Source organism: Monodon monoceros, unplaced genomic scaffold (genome assembly GCF_005190385.1).
Source record: "Monodon monoceros isolate NGI ecotype Baffin Bay Population unplaced genomic scaffold, NGI_Narwhal_1 Super_Scaffold_12, whole genome shotgun sequence".
In the NCBI taxonomy this organism is placed as follows: domain Eukaryota; kingdom Metazoa; phylum Chordata; class Mammalia; order Artiodactyla; family Monodontidae; genus Monodon; species Monodon monoceros.
The window spans coordinates 148364945-148373168 of NW_021703768.1; the positions used below are offsets into that span (position 1 = coordinate 148364945).

General features: G+C 40.9%; 1 pseudogene; it reads right to left on the minus strand.

Moving 5' to 3' along the window:
* Positions 1-238: 238 nt before the first annotated feature.
* Positions 239-659, minus strand: LOC114893327 (annotated as a pseudogene).
* Positions 660-8224: the final 7565 nt, after the last annotated feature.

Sequence of the window (8224 nt, forward strand, 5' to 3'; positions counted from 1 at the left end):
AAACTAATCAAAAGATTACAGAGTCCTACACAATTTGGAGACACAAAGTGGATGCTGAGTGACTAGAGGTCGCTCCAGGTGTGGAATTTTACAAAGTCAGTCCTTGGAGTGAATGGCACCGTGGCTCTGGCAGCAGATACGAAGGAATGATGCTCTGGAGAGGAGGTGGGGGACACTCTGCGGTCGGCCGGTGGACAGGTGAGGGTCCCAGCTGGAGGTGGGCCTTTAATCCTATGGTTTATCTTCCACTACTCATGCCTCTGTCTTTATAAATAGTAATTTCAATAACTCGAAGTCCTCTCTCCACGGGATCTATCAGGAGGAGGCCTTGGGGAGCATAGATCTTCTCATTCTGCTCTTGAATGTATTTGGAGACTTTCTTCAGAACCTTCTGGTAGTGAGTTTCCATGCGCAAGAAGATGGTGTACACTGTTAGACAAGCCAGGCAGCCTTCAAGATAGCACTGGCCCCCGAGCTTCTCTGCTTCAGCATAAAGGTTATTTAGAGTTCGAACTGTTTCTTCAAACTGTTGCCTATCAATCCGGTTCTCCAGCTCCGCGGGGAACTTTGGTCTGGAACTGGCAGCGGGTGCCACCGCTGTAGTCTCACTGAATGAAAACCTTCCAGGACACTGGCGCCTGCTGCGGCCTCATGGCGAGGACAGGAAGGGCCGCGCTCCCGGGCGCCGCCCCGCGCACCCCAGAGCCCCGTTCGGCCCGGGAAACACGAACCCGCCTCCGCTGCCCTCCAGCGGCTGTCGCACCGCCTACACCTCCACTGCTTTATTCATCCCTTCATATAGATTTAATTGTTTTAAGTTAAATTTGGATTCATTTAAATTATTTTTGGCTTCCTCACTTTTTCTAAATTTCTCAATTATGATAAAGACCTACCATTTACATAGCAAACAGTTATTTGGGGGTGTTTAATAGTTATTTAAGCCATCTTTTTATCCTAGGGAAAGTTAGTAAATTTATACAGAGTCTGTATTACAAAGTGGAGTATTTTAGGGAAATTTCTGGATAAAGATCAGAGGAGACATTCTCCTTTCCAGGCCCTTAATTAGATACATTATTTTTATATCAGTAAATGAGAGATTCAGAACTCTGAAAATAATTTAGAAGTGTTTTTCAGTGAAGTCCCTTTATATTCTACTCAATATTAGTAGTAATCATCTAGTACCTACATAAGTTCTGCTTTTTGCTGATGCAGTCTCTCTCCCTAAATTGTATCAAAGGCTGGAACTGAACATGTGGGAGGGAGGAGACAAAAGGTTTTCCCTTAATCAAGCTCCATGTGCACTCCTTGCTTCTTTCCTTGAGGTGAAGGTCCTCTTTTTTTATCCAGGATGATGACAGTGACATCCATTATTTTTGAGGGTACTGAGAGGGTGAGCCTCCTCATTTCTCTTACAGTGGCATTACACAGAGGCAGTAATACAGAATTCTCATGAAATGGTACAAGATGTAAGGATTGTAAAATAATTCATAATTTTGTTTCTTCTAGTTATAAGTTAACTACTTCATGAGCCTAGAACAGACTAGGGTTTGTGGTAACATGTTCTTGTGACTGTTTACCAAATCCATCTGTTTCCCGTTGAAGGATACATTGCCTGAGTGAATGGGCCCTGCTTGCCATGCAGTGTCCAAAGGTCCCCTGGCAGCGAGGGTCATGCAACTTCTTTGGAATGCACTGGGCAAATTTTCAGGCTGCTAAATTCTTGGGTAAACCTTCAAATTTTAGCTTAATACAATTTAAATCATTGTAAAATGAGACATTTACTTGTTTACACTGCAATTTATGCTGCATAAAGTGTTGTGATGAACATGAATGAGGATGTTAGGTTCGCTTCAATGTAAGTTTATATTTATGTGAGTTATACTACTTGACATAGTGAAGTAGTCTGTTTTAATTTATCAAGTGTGTCAATATTTATTAGATTTTAGAAATGAGTCTAATGCTGGATACAAGCTTTGTCTCACTGTTCTAGAACTGTGGAGTAATGAAGACTCTTACTAAAATGAATGTTCTAGATATTTCCTCTAAATCTTTAAATTTTCATTTAATAATGTATACCTGACTCTTCCTTTCTTCTGCTTGGACCAAAGGCATTTTATTTTCGCCCAATAGTCTAGTATTTGCAACTTCTGTTTTGGAGTCTGCAGTGAGTGTTTCATGCTTAGCTGTGCATGCTGGGGAGGAAAGATATTTTAGTGGTTCAAATTAAGCATTTGGGTGAGTACAGAATAGAGGAGAAACATGTCAGTACTTCAAAATATTATTCAGCCATTTATTCCAGTCATCTGGAGGATTATAGGTGAGCTTTGGAACTATTAGGAAAAACGAATGGGATCTTTTAGCAAAGGAGATAACTAAAATTCAAGACATTTTCCCATCTAGTATAAGCTGAAGAAAGGTTAAAATTTGGGGAAAGTTTTGGGTAACCTAGGAGTCTTTGAGAGTAGGCTTATAATACAATGATGAGAGACTAGTCTTGAGTTTGGGAGCCAGGCCTGTGGGAGTGGAGGTGGAAACACACTAGTGCATCATTAATTAAAGGGAGAATGCTTGGCTGGGAAGTGGTATGCCACTGGAGTAGCATCACAAGTTCCTAAGTCAGGGACCATATATCTATGGCAGCTATGTAAATACGCTTCTCAGATTTCCTACCACATAGGGGGACATAATTGACTGATGGCCCACCTGTACTGCATTGTGCATTGACTATTACATCTGTATGAGGCCCTGCTTCCCAACTAGTTGCTCCTAGCCACTGATTAAGCATGGCAGGGATATTAAGGCAGATACATTTCTGTGAGATGAGCCTCAAAGACTCCCCATTTGCTTCGCTGAAACTTTCTTAGAACCACAGCAGAGAGAGAGTCTAAGACTTTTCCTACCCAACCATCTTTCCTTCCCTCTCTCCCCTGCAGAGATCAGTCCTTCGTCATGCTGGGATGGCTCTCCTAGGCTCCCCTGGCTCTCTCTCTTTTCCCTCCAGGCATTTCTCCAGTAAATACTTGCACATCTAATTCCACCTTGGCATCTGTTTCTGAGAGGACTCAAATGAATGCAAGTGATGTCCGGAGTGGTCTGATAAAGTAGGCAGCAAGATGGGGCACTGGGATGATATATTCACCATCCGGATGGCAACAAGACACTTTCTGAGTGGTATGTGCAATATGGATAGTCCCTGGCACACGGTGGTGGTCCTATTCTTAAAGATCTCAACTGAGATCACTTGGAAAAACTTCACAGTGGAGTGGAATATCTTCACAGGTATGATGATCCAAGCATTTGAAAGATATGGGGCAAGTAATGCCTTCAAACATAGTTTAGTTGTCTGGTTACAGCTATGTTGTATTAACACTCTACAGAGAGGATAGTAAAAAACTGTATGTCCGTTAACAAGCAGTTAAAGAATAAATGTGAGGACCAGAGTGTCTCTCTGGTAGTTTATTGAACGGTCTTTATCTGTTGCAGTGGAAGAGCGGACCTTGTTAAGTGGCAGTTAGAGGGTCTAAGAGCTAAAGTTGAAGAGCTCCAGAGGTGAATAAATGATCTGTTAAGGCAGGTCTGCTATGACAAAGTCAAGGCACAGGTTGGGGAAATCTGAGGCCCTGGAATGTGTAATGGCACTATCTGGATATATTTCCCTGAAGGTGTTGGCTCTGCAGATTCCCCTGAACCCTAGGAATTTGCAAGGTAGTCCACCCTTCCCCTGTGCTGGAAGGTGTTGCAGAAGCCCTTCCCCTTCAAGGCAACAGGTGCCCTCCTCAGGAGCTACCCTTATCGCCTCTCCTAGCTACTAGGCCGTAACTAAGGTTAAATCCTAGGGTAACCCAACTGGAAAAGTGCTAGGCCAGATAAGGCAGGAAAGAGATTATACACAGAAAGAACTCTAAGAATTAGCTAGCATGCAGTGTCATGAGAAAGGAGCATGCCCCAGAGATTGGATTTTGAGGTGCTTGATCAAAGGGGCTGAAACGTAAGACTATAGATAATAAAGAATTCATAGACATGGAGGAACTTTCTTGGGATACATGGGAAAAGGGATTCTTGGACACAGGTTCTGAGTTTACTTGGATATCTGGAGCCCCAAAGCATCTTCAAGGCACTCTGATTAGAGTGGGGACATCTCAGGACCAGGTGATAAATGGAATCCTGGTTAAAGTCTGGCTTACAGTGGGCCCACTGGATCTACAAGCTACTCAGTGGTCATTCCCATAGTCCCCAGGAATATACCTGGTACATACCTGGTAGTTGGAGTAATTTCCACATTGGATACTTGTCATTTGGGGTAAGGGTTCTCATAGTGGAGAAGGACAAGTGGAAATGTCTGAAACTTCCCCCTTTTCCCAACCAAGGTATTAAATAATAAAAAAAAAAAAACAAGATCACATTCTGGGGGATGCAGGGAGAGTGGCAGGGATTAGCACCACCATTAAAGATCTAAAGGATGCAAGGATGGTGATTCCTATCAGACCTCTGTTAAATATACCACTCTTATCCCTGAAGAAACTAGATGGATCCCGGAGAGTGATCGTAGACTGCTGCAGACTTAACCAGTAGCCCTGTTTGCAGCTGCTGTGCTAGATAAATATCATTGGTAGAGCAGGAACATGATGTGTAGCCACTGATGTGGCAAATGCAGTCTTTTCCATCCCAATCAGAGGTCAGAGACAGTTGCATTCACTCAGGGAAGATAGTGTTCATTTAGTTTTGCCTTAGGGCTATGTTAAGTCTCCTGCCTTTCATCATAGTGTAGTGCAAAGAGAGCTGGCCTGCTTGGTCATCCCACAGAACATCACAGTGATCCATTACATTAACAATGCTGATCAGGTAAGTCAAACAGTAGATGGCTAGTACTCTGAAAGCCTTGATAATGCACATGTGCTCCAGAGGGTGTGAGAGATAAACTGCAAAGTTTCAAAGACCTGCTTGAATTTTTAGTGAAATCTTAGGATTCCAATGAAGAAAACTTCAGTGACATTTTTAGGGTCCAGTGGTCAGGAATATGCCAGGATATCCCCTCCAAAGTAAAAAAAAAAAAAAATGCATGCATCCTGATTCCCTTACCACAGAAATTGAAGCACATGCATGGTGGACGTCTCTGACTCTAGAAAAAAACACATTTCTCACCTAGGAATATTGAACTGGTCCATTTATTAGGTGACATAGAATGTTGCCAACTTTGAGTGGGACCCAGTGCAGGAAAGAGATCTGCAATAGGACCAGGCTGTGGGGTAAGCAGTCATGCTGCTTGGCATAAGATTTGGAAGACCCTATGGTGTTGGAGATATCAGTAGTGGGAAAAGATGTAGTGTGAAGCTTATGAAAAGCTTAACACAGGCCCCATAATAGAATTATAAATCATAGTAGAATGATAAATTTATGTCTACATCAAGAAATAAAAGGCCTTTTGAGAAACAGCTCCAACATGTTTTGGGGCTCTGGTAGAGACAGTTTGCTTGGTCATGAAGTACCAAGTGACTGTGAATCTGAAACTTCACTTTATGAAAAGAATTCTTTTGAACCCATCTAGTCAAGAAATTGGAGTACCTGCAGCAGACTAACATAAAATGGAAATAGCACATCTGGGAAGGAAGATTAAGCAGGACCAGAGAACACAAGCCACATGAACAGGTAGATCACCTGCCTCATTTGTACTAGCTCCCCTCCCCCTGCTTGCACCTATGGCCATATGGGCAGTCTCATACAACCAGTTGAAAGAGCAGGAAAAGTCTGAGCTCTCTTTGGATGGATTGGCTTGATCATGGTTGCAAGCCAATATATATGGTGGCAGCATGACAGTCATGTTCCAGAGTGGCCCTGAAAGATACTGGAAAGGGAAAAGAGCAGAGTTGAAAACAACACACCTGATCATCCACTTATTATAGAAGTGACTCACAGTGAGAATCTGTATGAATTCCTGGGCTATAAGCAAGGGCCTGGCCATCTGATCTGGGGCCTGGTAGGAAAGACTGGAAGATTGGAGACAAGAAGGTCTGGGATAGAGGCTTATGGTTAGACATATGGGAAGGGGCACAAAGTGTGAAGATTTTTGTATTACATGCTAACACTCACCAGAAAGCATCCATTCTGTGTGTTTGTTGCTTCACAGCAAATTATCCCCAAATTTAGTGGCTTAAAAAGACACACATTTATTATCTCACAATTTCTATGAACCAGGAATACAGGCACAGCTATACTGAATGCTCCGCTTCATGGTCTCTCTCAAGGCTGCAAAGTATCAGCTCAGCATGTGTGGTCTTATCTGAAGGCTCAATTGGAGAAAGACCTACTTCCAAGTTCACTCATTGGTTGTTGGCAGCATTTGGTTCCTAGCTGTTAGCTTATGGCCACCCTCAGTTCCTTGCAATGTGTGCCTCTTCAAAATAGTGAAAGTATTGCCATCACTTTTATCAAGTTATATAAGTCTGAAGCAAGTCACTATGTTTCTTCTGTATTCAAGGGGAAGCAATTACTTGAGGATGTGAATACCAAAAGTCGAGATCATTAGTGACCACCTTAGAAGTGTACCTACCACAGCTTTTTATTTATTAACACTTAAGAACATTTAGTGGTCTCTTTAGGGTTTTCAATATACACCTTAAATTATTCAGCCTATCTTCAAATAACCTTTTAGAGCAATTAAAAATAATAAAAATGTGAAGTATATATTTACACTCATGCCATTTCTAGTGATTTTCATTTATTTATGTTTATTCAAGTTTCTGTCTGCTTTCATCCTGACTGAAGAACTTCCTTTAACACTTCTTGTAGTGCATGTCTGATGGTAATGATTACTCTTATTTTTTGTTTTTCTGAAAAAATTATTTTGTTTTCATTTTTGGAGAATATTTTCCCTGTTTAGAACTCTGGGCTAACTTTTCTTTTTAAGCATTTTATGGATGATACTCCATTACCTTCTAGATTGCATAGTTTCTGATGAGAAATCTGCTGTTTTTCTGTCTTTGTTCCTTTGTGTGTAAAGTTTCTTTTGTCTCTGGCTGCCATCAAGAGTTTCCTTCTATTTTTGGTTTTCAGTGGTTTGAATATGATGTGTCTAGGTGGTGGTAATTTGTTTTTTCTTTTTATCCTTCTTGGTGTCCTCTTTTTGGATATTTCTTTTGGTGTTACTACTTTTGGGCAATTCTGGCCATTATCTCTTCAATATTTCTTCCATTCCATTCTTTCTTTCTTCTTTTGGTATCCAAATTATACATATTAGACATTTGATATTGTCTCACAGATTGTGGATGCTCTGTGCTATTTTTTTTCATTCTTTTGTGTCTTTGTTTTTCAGTTTGGGTAATTTCTATTGATTTATTTTCATGTTCATTGATTCTTTCCACCACTGTGTTAAGTCTGCTGATGAGCCTTCAGAAGGCATTCTTCATCTCTGTTACTAGCATTACAAATTTTTAATTCCAGCATTTTTTTTATTCCTAGCATTTCCACTTGAAAATGGAAATAAAAACTTACAGTTTTAATTTTTCTGATGAAATTCCTTATGTGGCCAATGCATATTGGCAATCTTTTCCACTAGACACTTTGTTCTATTTATCAGACTTATTTTAAATTCTCTGTCTGTTAACTCCAACAACAGCATCACATATGAATCTTTTTCTTTTGGTTGCTTTATGTGTTGAATTTTTGTTCTTGCTTCCTCATGTGTCTCTTAATTTTTGGATACATCATCAGTGCTTAATTCTTTTGCTTTTAGGGGAGATAGGGAAGAAAGATCTGAACAGGATTTTGTGCCTTTCTTTCAGTGCTGCTATTTTCCTATCCAAGTTCTACACTATAAGGGAGGCTGTCTGTGGTCTCTGTTCTGTCTGAGGTCTTTCTTGTGAGCACCTGGGAAGATATGTGCAGAAGACTTGTGAATAGGTGAAAATTCTCATGTCTGTGGTTCTGGGGAATTCATTCTATACTTTCACACTGGCTCACATTAAGCTTTCAGCAATCCATCAAAATTTTAAGCTGAATTGTTCTTACCAATTTGTACAATGTCTGGCATTTACCCTAGGTAAGCAAATGCTAGCACCTTGTTTCTTCTTGGAGGTGCCTGTCTTCCCTTAAATTTCAAGTAAATTGTTTGAACTGCTCCCTCAGCAATCTGATGGATTAAAGAAAAACTGTGACTTTGCAGTTATCCGGCTTTCTTTTTGTTATGGTGGGAGTGATGCTCTTTCCAGTTTGGCACATACTAAGCTGA